Here is a 17,848-nt window from a genome sequence, read left to right as displayed (position 1 = left end):
CCACCACCAGAGGAACCCCGTCCAATATAACCACGCATGTGTTAGAGACATTTGCATATGATAATAATTTCCAGGAAATAACATGAATATGCTAATCATTGCCCTCCCCCCCATTCTATTTAAATCAGTCAGTAAAGATGACCAATGATTTCTGTAAAATAGGAATATAGATAAGGTGAGGTAACTGAAAGTCAATCATTATAAAGTTCAACTTAAACTTTATGAATTTTGTTGATCTTATGTAACTATGACTCTGTTGAAAAAGTGTGTAAATATGTTGTGCTTTGTATCTGCCGGCGAACACGTCTTTGGCGGAGTTATCCCCCATGTTCCCCAGCGCTGGAATAAAGAAGTGCCTGCTTATCTGCTGTGTGTAGATAAATTCTATTCGCGATTGCGACCGCTAACAGTTTTGGCGACCCAGATGGGACCTTGCGAGTGAGACTGGACGGGATCGAGCTCTGATCGAACTCCAGCCAGCACCAAGGAATTCTCAGGGAGAGCCATCGTTCTCGACCCATAAAGCTCCTCGCAACGTCCCATGGAAAGGTAAGGAACTTCTTTCTGAATCAGTGGAAAGCCTGCCTGTCAGACGGAGCGAAAGTTCCGTGTGGTTGGGGCTAGGGAATTCCCAAGCAGTGGTAGCCTAGGCGCCGCCCATAAGGCAAATACGAAACTTTCGCGGGGTTGGCATCAGTGTCAGAGGTGGAAGGGAATTAAAGGAGCGGGGCCCGCGGGACTCCTTGAGAATAGGACTCTCTTGGGCTCTCCTGGGAATTTTCCCAGAGGGACTCCTTATCTCAATTGAGTCACTGCGAGGAATAAGGCAAGGATTATTAGAAGAGGGTCTGGGCTGTTCATAAATTGTGAGACGTGGGATCTTGCATGGAACAGCGTATAACAGGGTTGCTAGCACCTCACTGGTATACCTCTGGTCAGGAACACTGCGGTGTTCATATAGGTACTTTCTGGTCTTGATTAGGGAAATTGTATTTTTAGTATTCTGTAATTTATGTAAATATAAGTCCAGTGCTCAGAGCAGTCTGCAAGTTCTCCCACAAAGTCATGAACTCTCCACTCCCTGTGAGTAACAGCATCTGCTCCAGTGCTATGAGCAGATGCCGGTGCTGCCTGTGGCATTGTGTATGCTCAGACGTGTTTTGCTCGTGACACATATTGGTCTTACGCCTGGTTTTAAACCTATGGTTTCTATGACTTTACTGCCTCCCATTTATGGAGCACAGCACAATTGCTGCCAGAAGAATGTGTTTTGTATCTCCTCCCCTGTACAAGATAGGAATGTGGTCTAGCAAGGTGTTTAGCACCTAACTGGAAAGCAAAAAATTTCAAAACATAATTCTGTCAAAGAAAATACCAGTCATGTGAGACTGTTAAAGTTGCTAACTTCCAAGTTACTACAGATGGCAGATGGCTTACCCAGTTCTGTAATGTCAGTGTGGATACTGTAGCATTCATATATTTTTAAAAAGAGACCAGATCTTCAGCCACATCTGACTGACTGCTGAGTGCAAATCTGTTGTTAAACAATGTCATGGCAGTGGGAATAGAACAGTGGGAATTCATTCATAAAAGTAACTACCAGTTTCATTTAATTTTGCACGACGACTCTCAGGAGACAGAGAATCATATAGTGCTGGACCTGCATTTTAAATGAGCTAGTGGTGTTGTTGTATGTCTAATTTGTTCATGCATTTGCCACATGTCTCTTATGCTAGGACATTTTCTGTGAAAATACTACTATATAGATATTGACAGAGAAATACTTTAATATACTGCTGAACTTAATCAAGTGTTCAAAATCTGAGCCAAAATATTCCAATTTTTAATTGAATGTTGTTAATAATATAATGTAACTATTCATGAAGAAGCATTCCAGTATTCTCTCTTATGGTTGATGTTAGGCTCAGATAGAATACTGCTCCAAGCTGGCTTGTCTCCTGTTGTTGAAGCCTGCTGTTGCATTCTGTGGTAATCCAATACACAGAACAGTTTGGGAAGCACATCTAAGAACTAATCTCTTGTATAACAGTGGCAATTCACAACTATTTGTTGCTTGAGGCAAACCTTCAGTTTACTGAGCACATGGTGTAGACAAGTTTGTGGTTTATCCTAGCCTTTGTTTTGATGACTGGTTGCATTTATCATAAACCACAAGTGGTTGTGAACTGCCATGCACTGAGGATCTTCATTTCTATTACTACATCATACAGACAAATAACAGTGTGCCTTCAAAAGCCTCCTGTAAGGTATAATCCACAGGCTAAAGTATTTATGTTTTATTGATGGAGAAAATGTAGCCATAAAGGCTTAATGAGTTTGTTGGAAAATGGGTGAAGGAAAAGAAGTTGTTTAGGGTAGCATAAGAACTTCAGCAATCAGTCGAATACCTGCAACATGTTGTCTGTTGCACAAAGGTTCTTGAGCTAGGCAAATGTAATAACTACTTCCTGGAAGTGCGTAAACTCAGAAGCTCCATGCGGAAATTGAGAGACTCTTAATCAGAAGCTCCCGTCCTTGAAGATTAAGGCCCTCTGAAAAACAATGAATGAGCTGAAGCTATGCAGGAGATAAGAACGTGCAGACGTAAACCAAATAAATGTCAAGTCCTTACAATATAAAGAAGAAAAGTTCAAAAGTTTGGACAAAGTCCAAGAAAGGTTTCTTCTCAAAGACCACAAGAGACCACTGGAGACCACAAATGATCTCATGGAAACCCCTCAGAGACCCAAACTGCATGCGTAATAACTATGTAAATATGATAATGAGTTATGGAAAATAGAATGAAAATATATGACCATTCAAAAAAAAATTATGAATATGTATGTAACAGAGTGATAGAAGCTTTGGCTATTGTAACATATGGTGGACATGTTACATGGAATGATTCCCTTATGTCCCTGGCTGAACAAAGTAATGCCTGCTCATTAATGTTAAACCCGGCTTTAAGGAATTTTCATTCCTGATTTCAGTGACAGGTTTAGGTAAAGTCTAACCACAGTAGAGGAAAGTATATGATAACTTTACATACTCCTATCTATAGGTGTGCTCATGCCTGATAGTATTTCTGATGCAGCCTCCCACTCAGTAATGTTTCATTAACTGAAAGTCTAGACTCCCATTGTAAGGAGATGTACAGCTCCACTAAAGGCATCCACAAGAATTTTTTATATACTGAGGGGAAAAGGAAGCCTACACAATGTCCTTCCATAATCACCACCAGGTATTTAAAACATGGCAGAAGCCAGAAATAGAAGTAAATAAGGAATGGGATGTACCTAGTGACAAGGGAAACTATCAGTGTAATCAAAGCTGATATTTAGTAAGGAGTGTGTAGGTGTGTAGATGATGGAGCGTGAGTGCAGAATGTTTTGCACAGCTGCATAAGAATGTCACTATGTTTCTCTGCCACAAAGATACTGTAAAAGTATCTCTGCTGATTTTGAAGAGGCAAATATTTTTCACTACATAGTTAATATTTTTACAAGAGAAGTGAGATTTTTATGTACCTGTGGTCAAACTGATGATCATGATCTCATAAGCTTTTTAAAAAAGGGCAGGAGGGTGGGGAAACCATTATTCACACCCAGAACATATCCATAATGTAAGAAATTGTCTACAGGAAAAAAAAAGCTCATCTGCAATCTCACAAGGACAGACAGTGTTGCAATGCACTTCAGAACCAAAGGGCCAAAGGAAAGGTCAGTAGTGGTAAGATTGCACTTCTAATGTCAATGCTAAGCCTGGCAAAGACCCATTCCCAAAGTTTAGCATGGTCCATTTTGCAGTGTTTTGTTATTAATAGTTTAATCATGCCTTGTATTTTCAATCTGTTTTAAAACATTAAATATGTTAATTAACATTATTAGTTTCATTTGTTAGAGCTCATTAAACCATGATTTCTAGAGATGGTAAACATTTTGCTGTATTTCTTCTGAATTGTGTGTTCTATACAGAGTTTTAAAATACTGAAAACATAGATAATGGTGGAAAAGATGAGTAGTTTTTTAGTTTAAAAATGCCATTTTTACAAAGTTCTGTGGTGTCCCTGAAGGCCAGAATTTTAATGCTGTGCATTCATCTTTTGAAATCCTGGCCAGTATGCCTAACTCCTTCTCAAACCTATGACAGCTTGGCACATGTCTGCCTTGGAAGATCTTGGCCTTAACATCTCTGGAACAGGACTTTAACACGAGTCATGCAGTCATCTAAGCATTTCCAGCTAAATCTTTTTACTTTTGAACAAAGGTAATGACAGGTAGGGAGGTAGGCCTGCAACATCCTTTCTTAGTCTTGAATAGGCAATTCAATTATGTATGTTGTGTATGATGCTACTTGTGGAACTATTTTTTTAACACTCATACCGAGCCTCCAGTCTCAGCAGGTCATTGTGCCACACATGCTAGATTTCAGGGTACCCTGCATAGGCAAAGGAGTTGAACTAATAAGACTGGATGAAGAAGATGTGAACGTTGCATGCCACTCTCCACCAGGAGAAACAAGAGAAGATTCTGCTTTGGAAACTGGACCTGTGTTTTTACCAGGAAAATGCTTCTGAATCCAGGAAACAGTGGTTTGCCAGATTGTCTCTACAGTATCACAACTGGCTGCAGAGAACAGTCACAGTATGTGCTCGGAAATCACAGGGCTGACTTAAAAATTAGAATTAGCAACATTGGAAAAAAAACACATGTCCATGTCTTTCAACTTTTAACTTCTCTTTGGTTTGAAAGCTCCCCACCTCAGATACAAGGGCCAGATCTTACTGTTGGCAGATTGTCATGGGTTAACCCCAGTGGGCAACTAAACCCCACACAGCTTCTCTTTCTCTATCACCCAGTGGGATGGGAGAAGAGAATCAGAAGGGTTAAAGTGAGAAAACTCATAGGTTGAGATAAAGACAACTTAATAGGTAAAGCAAAAGCTACACATGAAAGTAAAGCAAAACAAGGAATTCATTCATTCCTTCATATTGGCAAGTAGGTGTTCATCCATCTTCAGGAGAGCGGAGCTCCATTACATGTAACAGTTACTTGGGAAGACAAACACCATAACTCCAAATATCTCCCTTTCTTCTTCTTCCCCCAGATTTTTATTGTTGACCATATGGTATAGAATATGGTATGAAACATCCCTTTGGTCATTTGGGGTCAGCTGTCCTGAGTGTGTCCCCTCCCAACCTCTGTGTACCTCCAGTCTGCTCACTGGATGGGAAGTATGAGAAGCAGAAAAGGCCTTGACACTGTATAAGCACTGCTCAACAATAACTAAAACATCCCTGAATTATCAACGCTTTTAGTCACAAATCCAAAACTTAATACCACATGAGCTGCTATGAGGAAAATTAACTCCATCCCAGCCAAAGTCAGTACACAAGAAAAGAGAACTGTCAAGAGTAAGTGAGGTCTGAGGAGGACTTAATAGGGATATCACCTTGTGCAGCTCTTTATTCATTGTCACATGCTGTGAAATGAAAGAGAGGAAGGCCAGGGAACAGTCACATAGAGGTCTGTGTCTGCCACCGGCTGCCAGGGAGAATTTCACCTGTCAGACTCTCCTTCCTGCCAGTGGATGAGTGAAGTACAATCTGCTACAGAGTTTATTCATTCATGCTTGTCAGTCCAAGGGCACAGTGCTCCAAACCGCTGAGCACCCTTGTCTATGAGACAAGGAAGCATTCAGCTGCTTGTGGAATCAAGAACTTGGAAAAGAAATCCAGCTCACAAGAGGGGTAGTGCAGTATACACCAGCACAGCATGTGGCCTGAGATCATGATGGGTGGACCTGTAGCTGAATTTGTGTTTCCCAGGCCAAGTATGACTAAGATTGAGAGTTCAATCTAGCTGACTACAGAAATAATGACCAGTTGTAAAATTTTGAGTCAGGGACAGATATTGATCCCCAAAACCACCCTTCAAGTGTCTGAATGGCAGGATTTGGCTCTGGTATAATTTCTAGTTAATAGAGTTCTTAACATGATCTGACCAGAGGTGGTTGATACTATGATCTGACAAACTAACAGACTCATTGTACAGAAGAATATTTTCAGTCATTTAATGCAAATATCAACATCATGAACTGAATTAAACAGCATTGTGTTGTGGGTCAGGATGTAAAGGGATTAGAGGGGTTTTATAGACCTTGTCAAAGCCTCACACTCCTAGAAGAAATTGCATTCAGATACAGCTCAGAATGATACGCTGTTCTTTAAGACAGCCTGAAATAATATTATAGTGTGAAAGAGGAAAAGAACCAATGAACTTCAGGAAAGTCATACAGTGTTCTGCATGGAGTGCTGGGAAAATTCCTTGAGATGGGATTAAGGTGGAGAAGCTATGGCCAGGGATAATAGAAATTAATGGAGTACTGCCATATCACACATAGAAAGACTAGTGCTTGCTTTGCCTGTCTCTGGCAAGAGTTAGGAAATCTCACCACCACTTACCTAACCTGAATTGCAGTAGGACCTAGAGGTTGGGAGTCTGTGCCATGTGCTCTTCTGGCAGGATACCTGTCCTGCTTAAACAAACGCATCAGAGCAAGGAGTAGTGAATTGTTTCCCCCGATTCCAACTGTGCTGAGGATAGCCAATAATTTCCCACCAGGGAAACCCTGAACACTCATCTGTTGGCTCAGGGACAGTGTCTCTGGCAAAATGGATGATTACAGTCTTGACAGTAGTGTCTGGCTACTCCTACAGCCTAGGATGCAGAGTTGTGACATGAGAAGGAATGATCACCTGGCTCCTTTTTGGCCCCTGTTTTTGGAAGATGGCAGATGGAAATGTGGCAGACAATGTCCAAGGCACTACAAAAGATGAAGCAGAACAAAGACACATAAACCTAAAGAAATCAGTTGTATTTTCTCAGTTTCACATCCTCTTTTTGTAGGACTGGGTCCACAGCTGTTGTGTTCCAGGAAGACAGTGATCAGTTGATGATTTCTGTCTCAGGAATCACCATAATGTCAATGTCACCTTGCTATGACCAGAAGTTGATTTACGAAGATCTGGTCATCTCTGAAAACAGATTATATCATGCTGTTAACTCAAAAGCATAGATTAGCATGGAGTCCAGTACTGATGACTGAGGAGAGTTGGGTATCTTATTTTGCTGGAAATTAGCATGAGTTTGCCTGTTTGTCCAGTTCATCCTTCAACAAGCAGAAAACAGAGTGGTCTCCCCAGATGAATGGCAATATCCCCAAATTAAGATGAAATAATACTCCAAGAATGAGTCTTCAGAGGAAGAAAAATAACAGAGACCTGCAGGATAATTAGAGAAGTATTTCCACAGCTGTTGAGCTGCTTGATGGATAAGATTGCAGGGGACCTGGCCTGATCGCAGATAGCAAGTCCCCAGAGGCGAATGGCAGGAACCATTTGCTGTGGAATCAGTCTGTTATCATTTTATAGCACTGCATCCTGCCTAGGAATAACACTGTGCATAGGCTTGAGAACTGGGAGATTAGGACTGCTGTATTACAAGGCAGCTGTATAATATAACCCCATACTGTTCCATCCACTTGCAGTAGAGGCCTTACATCTGTGTTTCTGACTTTACTGCTGGCAACATAACTAGAATTATTCTTTCTCTCCTTGTTGCCTAAGTAAGCTGGGAAAAATAGGAAAGCAGTTTTCCTGCCTTATTTCCCTCTCATGTTCTCTTCTTGAAGCCAACCTGGTGTTGAGAAGACTCTGGATTTCAAGAAGAGTAATTTACACTGATCGATCTATAGCAGCTATGCAGAAGTTATTCAGCTGTCAGATATCTAAATATTTCAGAGGCCAAACATTTCAAGCCACAGAGCAAATGACCTGTCTTGGCATATCATCTGGTCAGTTTAACACCTTACAAAAATTACACTCACAATGCCCAGCCTGGCTCAAAATGCTTCAAATCTGAAGGTAAAGACATAGAACCAGTTGTATTTCCTATTCTTCTTTTTTTTTTTTGCATGGCTTTATAAATGGAAAAACTATTTGCCAAGCAGGGTTCTGATCTCTGTGGACCTTTCTGGCAAAGAACGAGTCAAACCAGAATAACCACATGATGTCATTTGATATTGTTTTAAATATGTATCTACTATTTACTCTCCTTATTTCACTTACTTATTTAAGAAGGAAAGTAAAATTCTGGTTTTTTTAGATGTAGTCCATTAAGCAGTCTTGTGCTTTAATTTTACTTCTAGAATGAGAGCACTTCTACTTAATGCTTGAACCAGGTTTCTGTCTTAATAACTGATATTCTGCCTATGCAATTTCTTCCTCTCCATGGACTACAACTCAACTGACAACAAAAATTCTGAACTAAGCCCCTACAATACTGATTTATTTAAATCACTATGATGCTGTTGATGTAATTTCTACAGTTCGCTGTTATGAGAATGACTTTAAGCTTAATTCAGCAACAAACATATGCAGCCCACCATCCACTGCACAGAAACTCACAGAAATGTTTTAGACACGACATGGAGATAGTTTAAAGCATTAGTATTCCCTCACTGTAAATCACGTTCTAAATACATTCTTCTGAAACCATTATTTTCTTGTGATTATTTGTGACTTCTCAATTTTAATTCTAAGTGCACTCACAGTTTCCTATGATCACACACGTGAGTTCCTGCTGCTCTCAGTAAGGCCCAGAGAGTCTGGGATTTTAATATTTTAGTCAGGCTGGGTTTTTAATCATGCTATCTGTACATTTTATAGAATATGTGTTAAAACATGTGAGATTTATTGTAAACTTTTTGCTGGGTTTTAAGAGATGATAATTTGCCATGAAAGAAATGTAACCTAATTTAAACACAAAGCCTTATCAATGTGTTTTTTTCATCTTTCATCCATAATCATCAGAAATGTACAAAATATAAATTCATAAAACTTTTCCTGTTATCTGGACTTCTCTTATGATCCAAAAGCTAAAATGCAGTCCTGCTTCTGACACTTGAAAGACTTATATTATGTGAGGACTGTTGTTCAATGACTTCCAGTTTGTCATTTGTAAATCAGAATCTGATGTTGCTTGGCCTGAATGGAGAAAAGGAGAAGGAGGTGGAGTAAGCAGCCTTCACTGCATTGATTAGCCAACATCTATTAAAAACAATTGTGAAAAAATGGGTCCACCTCAAGTCACCACTGTTCATGGAGATAAAGAGTTTGGATCAATTAATTTCAATAATGGAGCTAAAGTATGGGTCCAAAGTTCAAGAGGATCTCCTGAACCGGCTGAAGTAATAGCCACAGGAAAAGACAATACTGTTTTAATCATGAAACCTGGACAGGAAAAAATGGAATATGTTCCTGCAAATAAGTCTTATCTGCAAGAATAACTAGATGTCTTAAGCTTCTATCTTTTAGACCCTCCTAAGATGGATTTGCTTGTGTATCATCATGGTCCATTTGGGAAAGGCTTTTGTTTTGCCAGTTGATGGGGTTAACACAAATGACACAGACACCAAGCTAAAGAAATAGGCTTATTTTACTTTAGTTTAAAGCAGCAGAAAGAATAAGCAAGGTAATGCACCTAGTCATTACTACATAAAGCTAGCCATAGTGATTAAGAAAGATACATTACCAGTTGCTCCAGACTTTACCATCATCCAGACCCGTGCATCAGCTGGGGAGCCCCGTCACAGCGAAGGGTCGGAGAGCCTTTCCCAGCAATTGGGAAGTCCTATGCAGTGCGTCCACTCATAGGTGAGGTCTCCGTCTGTGCTGTGAGAGAGTCCGGTTTTATACAGTTTAACAAACAAGTCTATACAAAATGCACAGGAGATATCTGGTGGATTGACATGCCTCACTCAGGCATGTCCGGATCTGGCCAGGATCCGGGCATGTCTGAGGAGTTTCTGTTTTTCTTTACATTTGGGATTTCTAGTTGCTTCCTATTGTTTACTTATAGTTCCCAGGGATTGTTCCCAGGGTTGCATTTTCACGCTGAAAGGTTGCTGGTTGCTTCATGCTGCTGATAAGATGCTGGTTGCTGGTCTGGGAATTCACTCAGAAGTCACCTTTGGTTTGAGACCTATTGTTTGGGCCTTTTTTGTTTCAGCTTTTACCCCAGGATGGCCATTTGAAGGTCCATAAGAGACACATCTTAGGTGACAAAGGAAAAATACAACCAAGACAAGACAACAGAATGATTTCCAATGCAAAGCCTGTATCATATCCAATCTTACTTTCAGTACTCAATATAATGAAATATGTACACATTTTGGTAGCTTTCAGAACCAGCATCATGATGGAGAGATCGTGGACGTGTTCTTGTAACCTGTTCTATGGATAATTTGAGTGTGACTATATCTGGGTGCCTCAGAAATGTATTCTATCTCATCTGGCACTGACAGATGTGTTCTTTTTACTCGATGCATGAAGACCAACTAAACATGTACTGGCACCCCCAAAGCTTAGATCTTAATGGAATCAGCTTATATCTGACTCCATTGAAAACCATCATGGAACAGCCAGAACATTTGTGACAACACTTAAAATGATGAAATAAAACTCTGTCACTCTGTGATACTGACTGTAATCACAAAGAATCAACTAATGTCATTAGCTAGCCACATGGAAAAGGAGACTGCACACCACTGGTGGAACATCTTTACTGGATATTCACCATCTGTCAACCAAGAGTTGAATTTTTTAGCACATCATCCTGTAATATTGTTAGTTATCATTATCCTTATTACTTTATATATCTGTTATATATCGTATCGTATCAAAAGGATAGAGCATACATATTGGATTCTTCCAAAAGGTTTGTGATCTTCACTCATAAGTCAAAGGACTGATTGAAATAAAAAATCCTAAATCATAGGCCTCAATCTAAAGTTGACCAGCAACCAGCATCTTAACAGCATGAAATGAAACCATGGGAACAACCCTTGAAAACTGTAAGTTAACAACAGGAATGAACTATAAATTTTAAATGTAAAAAAACCAGGAACTCCTCAGACGTGCCTGGATCCTGAACAGATCTCGATGTACCTGAGTGAGGCAAGTCAATCCACCAGATGTCAACCGTGCATTTTCTCATATAGATTTACAGATTTGTTTGTTAAACTGTATAAAAGCAGGACCCTCTCACAGCAAAGATGGAGACCTCACCTACAAGTGGACACACTGCGTAGGACTTCCCAATTGCCAAGAAAGGCTCTCTGATCCTTCACTGTTATGGGGCTCCCCAGCTGATGCACGGATCTGGATGATGGTAAAGTCTGAGAGAAACTGGTAATGTATCTTTCTTAATCACTATGGCTAGCTTTATGTAGTAATGACTAGGTGCATTACCTTGCTTATTCTTTCTGCTGCTTTAAACTAAAGTAAAATAAGCCTATTTCTTTAGCTTGGTGTCTGTGTCCTTTGTGTTAACCCCATCAATAGGCAGAACAAGCTAGCCTGTGATAAAAAAAAAAAATGAAAATTGACCATGGTGCAAGGCTGCATACTGAGTACTTCTTTTAACCAGAGTGTGGGTCACTGCTAGTAAATATAAACCTAGCTCTCAGAGGAGTCCTTGTAGGTATTTTGTGGATTCTAGATATGTTTCTTATACACTACAATGCAACATCTGGAAGAAGATATGGCAGGAAGTCTGACCAAAATCCCCAGTCACTTGTAGCCATGCTTCAACATGGGCTAATAACAATAACTATTTACTTCGTCATTCATGGCATGTATGCAGGTTTCAATTGTATCTTTGTAAGAAGAGTACACCAATGTGGATAGTGTTGTCTTTGCTCACAGGGAGTGCGGGTCCATGTGGTATGTCTCTACAGTGTCTCTAGCAAGGAGATCTTTCAGATGAGCTTTGGGAACTTACAGCTATGTCAGCTGCAGTGTGAGTGCAGAGACATCCAGCAAAGCATCTGTCACGTCTTCAAGTTGCAGGCACACTGGCCACTGTCCCCTCTGCAATTGGTTTGTAAGGATCCCACAGGAATAAAGTCCAACCAACATAGGTTGAGTGCCAGAATAAAAACTTTATTTATTCCAGAAACAATGGAAATAGTGCACCCACGCGGCAATAATGATTAGGTGTTCCCCACAGAACTGGGGAGATAGGAAAAGAAAAGAAGAGAGTAAAGAGAAGAGTTCAATACAGAGTAAGAGAAAAGTCACCACTCAAAGTCCATTGCATCCTAACGATCTTCCCAGTCTCCAGTGGTGGTCCAGTCCTAGTCAGCAGCAAAATGACACAGCCTCATGTCTGCCTTTACACTCTCAATTTCTTGCTGCGTCACTCATCTGAGCCAATCAACATCTGAGTAGGAGAAGGAGCGCTGATCATCAGGGGTATGCATCAGGGCATTCTCACTTGTCCAGGCCAATCAGCATCTGAGTAGGAGAAAGAGCGCTGATTTGTCAGGGCCCTCTGTGCTCTGTATCCAAGGCAGAGCAGGCAGTATAAGTGCCGCCAGCAGGAAGCGGAGAAAACCACGTCAATCCTCTCTGGGCAGCCAACAGTTTGGGTATTTTGTTGCTGTTCAGGAGACTCCAGCTGTCTTTGGGCTGTTTGAGACAATTCTTCCCAAGGACCCATTCATCACAGCACCCCTGAAATTTCTGAGCTCCTTGAATGCAGATGGCAGCTAATCCTCCCCAGTGGTTAAACCTGCAAAAAGCTGCTTGCCTACATTCATCTGGCTGGTTACAGCTGCTGTAACCCAAAATGGTGTAAGAGAAGGGTGTGGCAGGTGCATCCATCCAATGAAAATGTGGCTTCCTGGCTGTTGAACCTTTCCTGTGTCCTTGTTCTCAGGGCTTTACAGTAGTTGGGGTTCTTGGCCAATAGGGGCTGGTATTGACCACATGTCAGATTCAGCTTGGCTATAAATGGAGTCCCTGGGGGGAGCCATTTTGAGCTAGTCATGCCCAGAGCCTCATGCTGCAGGTATGATAAAGAGGAGCTAACACTTAAGGGTTAAGACATGCCGTTTGTTCGATAAGATTTTTTGTTAAGACATGCCCTTTTTTTGTTAAGACATGCTGTTTCTTTGATAAGACATGCCATTTGGTAACATGGGACTTGCTAGGGGAGGGCTGGTTCTGTGAGTTGGATGGGTGCCAAGGGACCAGAGGGCATGCACCAAAGTTGTAGTTGGGGAAATCTGGCACCAGGGGCCCAGAAGGCATGCGTCAGAGAGAAAGTTGAAAAGTTCATGAAGAAGAGGGAGCCTTACTTCATCCTTGAGACCCCAGCCCACGACCACCAGAAATAACTGCAGGTGCGAAGAGAAGAGACAAAGGCAGGGCATATGGAAATTATTTCTTGGAAAGTCTATGAATATGTATAAGTGTCTCATGAATATCTATCATTTTGGGCATAAAGGAAGAAGCCCTGAGACATATGGGTGTGTGTTTTTGTGGTGGACTGATCCTCCATGCACCCATTTTCAAACGTGTTTAAAGAAGGGAGGGGGAGTAAGAGTTCTATACCAAGAAACACTCCCTTAGGTTGCCTTTTAGCTTACTGGAAAGAGATGCATGCTGAATTAAGCAAAAGTCAACTTACTGAATTTTGTAATCATGAATGGCCATTGTATAAATTAGAAGATGAAGAAATGTGGCCCCTGAATGGAACCTTAAGTTATGATACTATTTTGCAATTAATGTTATTTTGTAAAAGGGAAGAAAAATGGGATGAGGTTCCATATGTAGATCTGTTCTTTTATCTGCGAGAAAAACTGGAGTGGCAAAAAGGATGTCGGCTGATTAATCAAGTGATGTCTCTTATGGTAAAGGATAAAAAGGTCCAGAAACTTTGTCCTGCATGTACTTCCACCAAAATGTGCTTTAAACATTTGGCACTGAAGGGGAAGAGGAAGACTGACTGACAGAACCCCTCTCGGAATAAATCAATGTGCCTATTGTAAGAAGGAGGGGCACTGGAAAAAGGATTGTCCAATGAAATTAAATAGTCAGCAAACAGCAGCTAGTGTGATGATTCAGGTAGGGTATGCAGATTGACAGGGACTGGAGGTGAACCCAGCTGAGCCTCTGGTTACAATTAAGCTGGGAGAGAAGGAGGTTACATTTTTAGTGGACACAGGAGCAACATTCTCAGTTCTGAACAAACAGAAGGGGTGATAGGATCTAAAATGGTAAATATTGTGGGAGCCACAGGGAAGGAGGAAAACCGGCCATTCTTACAACTGGTGAATTTACAATTTGGAAATAAAATCATAACACAATAATTTCTGTATATTCCAGAATGTCCAGTATCCTTAATGGGAAGAGATTTGGTATCCAAATTAAATGCCCAGATATTTTTTGAAAATGGAGAATTGTTGTTAAGAATACCAGAATCAAAACCAGGGGAAATTCTGATGATACAGGAAAAACCAAAGATACAAGGAATCCCCCCAGAAGTGAGTTATGCAGTAGTTCCCATGGTATGGGAAACTGATGTCCCTGGAAAATCCAAATTAGCACAACCAGTGAAAATTGAATTAAAGGAAGGAGCGAAACCAGTTAGGATCAAACAATACCCAATTAAACCTGAGGCAAAACAGGGAGTTAAAAGGCTGATTGACAAATTCTTGAAATATAAGATTTTAGAAGAATGTGAGTCAGAATATAATACACCTATTTTACCAGTCCAAAAGCCCACAGGTGAGTATAGATTGCTACAGGACTTGAGAGCTATAAATCAAATTGTAAGACATTCACACAGTAGTGGCAAATCCATATACCTTATTGACAGCCCTTAAAGAAAAATATCAGTGGTTTAGAGTGCTTGATTTGAAAGATGCTTTCTTTTGCATACCCCTGGAACAGGAAAGTCGTAAGCTGTTTGCTTGTGAGTGGGAAAACCCACAAACAGGGTGTAAAGTACAGTTAACAGGGACACGACTACCCCAAGGATGTAAGAACAGCTCAACAATCTTCGGTAGCCAACTTGCCAAAGAACTAGAGATATGGACAAATGAAAAGACAGTGACTCCACGACCAGAACATCTACTCTTACAATATGTGGTTGACATCTTAATAGCTACAGAAGAAAAGACAGCCTGTATACAGGTAACCATTGAATTTTTAAATTTTTGGGGACTTAATGGGTGCAAGGTGTCTAAGAAGTAAGCCCAAATAGCAAGCCAAACTGTGATATATTTAGGCTTTGAGATTTCAAAGGGGCAAAGAAGATTGGGGACTGATCCAAAGGAAGCAATCTGTGAGACTAAATTGAAGTGGCCTCAGGCACTCCCATTAGCATTGTTGCACGTTAGGGTAAAGCCCCAAAGTGGGATGTTAGTCAGCCCCTATGAATTGATGTATGGAGAACCATATGAGACACCTGAACCTAATCCAAATATGCATGTAACAGGAAAACGAGATGTATATAATTATTTGCTTTGTCTTGGAAAAACTTTAGCTAAACTCCGGAGTACAGAAGTTTGGAATCGACCCCTGACTCTGGAAAATCCAGTACACGACTTACAACCTGGAGACTATGTCTACATAAAGACCTGGACAACGGAACCCTTACAAGAGAAGTGGAAGGGACCCTACCAAGTTCTCTTAACCACATTCATCGCAATTAAGATTGCTGAATCAGATGCTTGGATCCACTACACCAGAGTGAAGAAAGCACCATCTACAAAGTGGAGAGTGATTGGAAATCCAGAGACCTTAAAATTGACTTTGAAGCATGAATAATTGTTTGAACCTTGTGTTTCTGTTAGTCTTTCAGTCTGAGATGGTGGAAACGTGGACAAAGGAAAAATCGTTGTCAGGCCAAGCACAGGTGACTAATGATACTCAGACTCAAATCCATAATGTGAATGACTGGTGGGTAGGAGCAGACGGACAAGTACAGGTAAGAGATGAAATTTTAATAAGAAAGAACAGGAATAGGATTGAATCTGAGTTTATGGATAGAGTCACTAATTGAAACTTTACTCATTTTGACATTGGTGTTCATAGTGCTTGGTTTAACTTATCATTGTTTGAAATGAGAACTAACCCAGAAAACAGAGTTTAATCGAATGATTATGCAAGCAGAAGCAAGATGAGACAAGCCATTGAAGGATCCACCATCATATGACAATTTGGCATTCAATGAGACTACAATTTGAATATGTGAAAGTATTGAGTATGATTATCAATACTTTCAAAGGGGGGAAATGTTGCAAATACCTTAATAATATAGTTTGAATCCTAGAATATTATTTTGATTTTAGTTTAAAATATGAACTTGATTTAAAATGGAGTTAGAGCAGCTATGACAATATAAGGTATGTTGAGGCCCTTAGGAACATATAACTAGTATGGTGTTTGCCTTAATCACTATAGGAATCGTTATGGATTCTGAATCAAAACAATGGGTACTGATTATGGATCTTGAGTTAAAATGACTATGTAACCATGACTATGTAACCATGACTATGTAACTATGACTCTGCTGATAAAGTGTATAAATATGTTGTGTTTTGTACCTGTCGGCAAACACGTCTTTGGCGGAGTTATCCCCCATGTTCCCCAGCGCTGGAATAAAGAAGTGCCTGCTTATCTGCTGTGTGTAGATAAGTTCTTTCGCGATTGTGACCGCTAACACTATTGCTCATAATGCTTTGGCCAAACTTCTCGATACAGTGGAATTACCGTTGGGTGTTTGTATATATCAGTGTATAGATAATACCTTAGTTGGTGGAGATACTAATGAACAAATAGGGCAGGTGGATGGAAATATTTGGAATTCATTAATTAAGAATGGGTTAGATATTGCACCTTCTAAATGTCAGGGTCCTGGGCAAGAGATTAAGTTTTTAGGAGCTTGGTGGGTGGCTGGAGCAGTTGCAGTCCCTGATAATACTTTATCAGTTATTGAAAAGAGGCAAATTCCAAGTAAGAGGGTAGAATTATAGCAGTTGTTAGGGACTTTCGGTTATTGGAGAAAGCATATAACAGGGTTTTCAGTGATTTCTCATCCCTCATATGATCTGCTTTGGAAAAATACAGTGTGGGATTGGACTTTACAGCATACAGAGGCTTTGAATATTTTGAAAGATGAACTTAAGGCCTATCAAAGTTTGGGGCCTTTTCACCCACAGGATCCATTAAGGGTGGAGTAGGGATTTGCTCAACATGCCTCTTGTTGTGGTGTGTTTCATAAGGGACTGCAGGGACCAGCCAGATCTTTGTTATTTTCTCCTACTTCATTTAAAGAAACTGAACGGTGATATTCAGAGTGGGAGAAGGGACTCCTCTCACTTACTAGGGCAGTTAAGGAAGCAGAGAAGTTACGTACCACACAGGATGTTGTGGTACAAGGCCCTTTCCCTCTTTTAAATTCAATTCTTAAGGAATCACCCCTTCCTGAGGGAGTAACCCAGAATGCCAAGGTACGTAAGTGGTGTGCTTATTTAGAGGGAGTTAGTCAGTTATTGCAATTAAGAGAGGGCCCAGTTAAAGATTCTAAGCTCCAACAGCCTATAAATCCAGATTTGGTCTTGTTAGGCCAACCTTATAAGCCTTCTCCAATCAAGGAGGTGCCTGAATTGACTTGAGATTCAGATACACTAGGAGCGTGTTTACCGATGCATCCGCTTGTCAAGTGGGATTAAAATGGCAATATAAAGCAGTAGCTTTGGAAATTGGTATTGGTAAAACAGTTGTAGAGGAGGGAGAAGGTAGTGCACAAGTGGAGGAGTTGTATGTCTTTTTGTTGGCAGCAGAGAATGGTGCTCTTGTGATTTATACTCATTCTTATGCAATTTATAAGGGTGCTACAGAGAGGATATGTTGGTGGGAATCTAATCAGTGGGAAGTGGGTCCTGGAGATGGCCTGTGTCGATGAAAACATGTAAATCGGTTCCTATGGCTTGT

The sequence above is a fragment of the Tyto alba genome, unplaced genomic scaffold (genome assembly GCF_018691265.1).
Source record: "Tyto alba isolate M040663 unplaced genomic scaffold, T.alba_DEE_v4.0 Super-Scaffold_13, whole genome shotgun sequence".
Lineage (NCBI taxonomy): Eukaryota > Metazoa > Chordata > Aves > Strigiformes > Tytonidae > Tyto > Tyto alba.
This window is presented reverse-complemented; position numbering follows the sequence as displayed.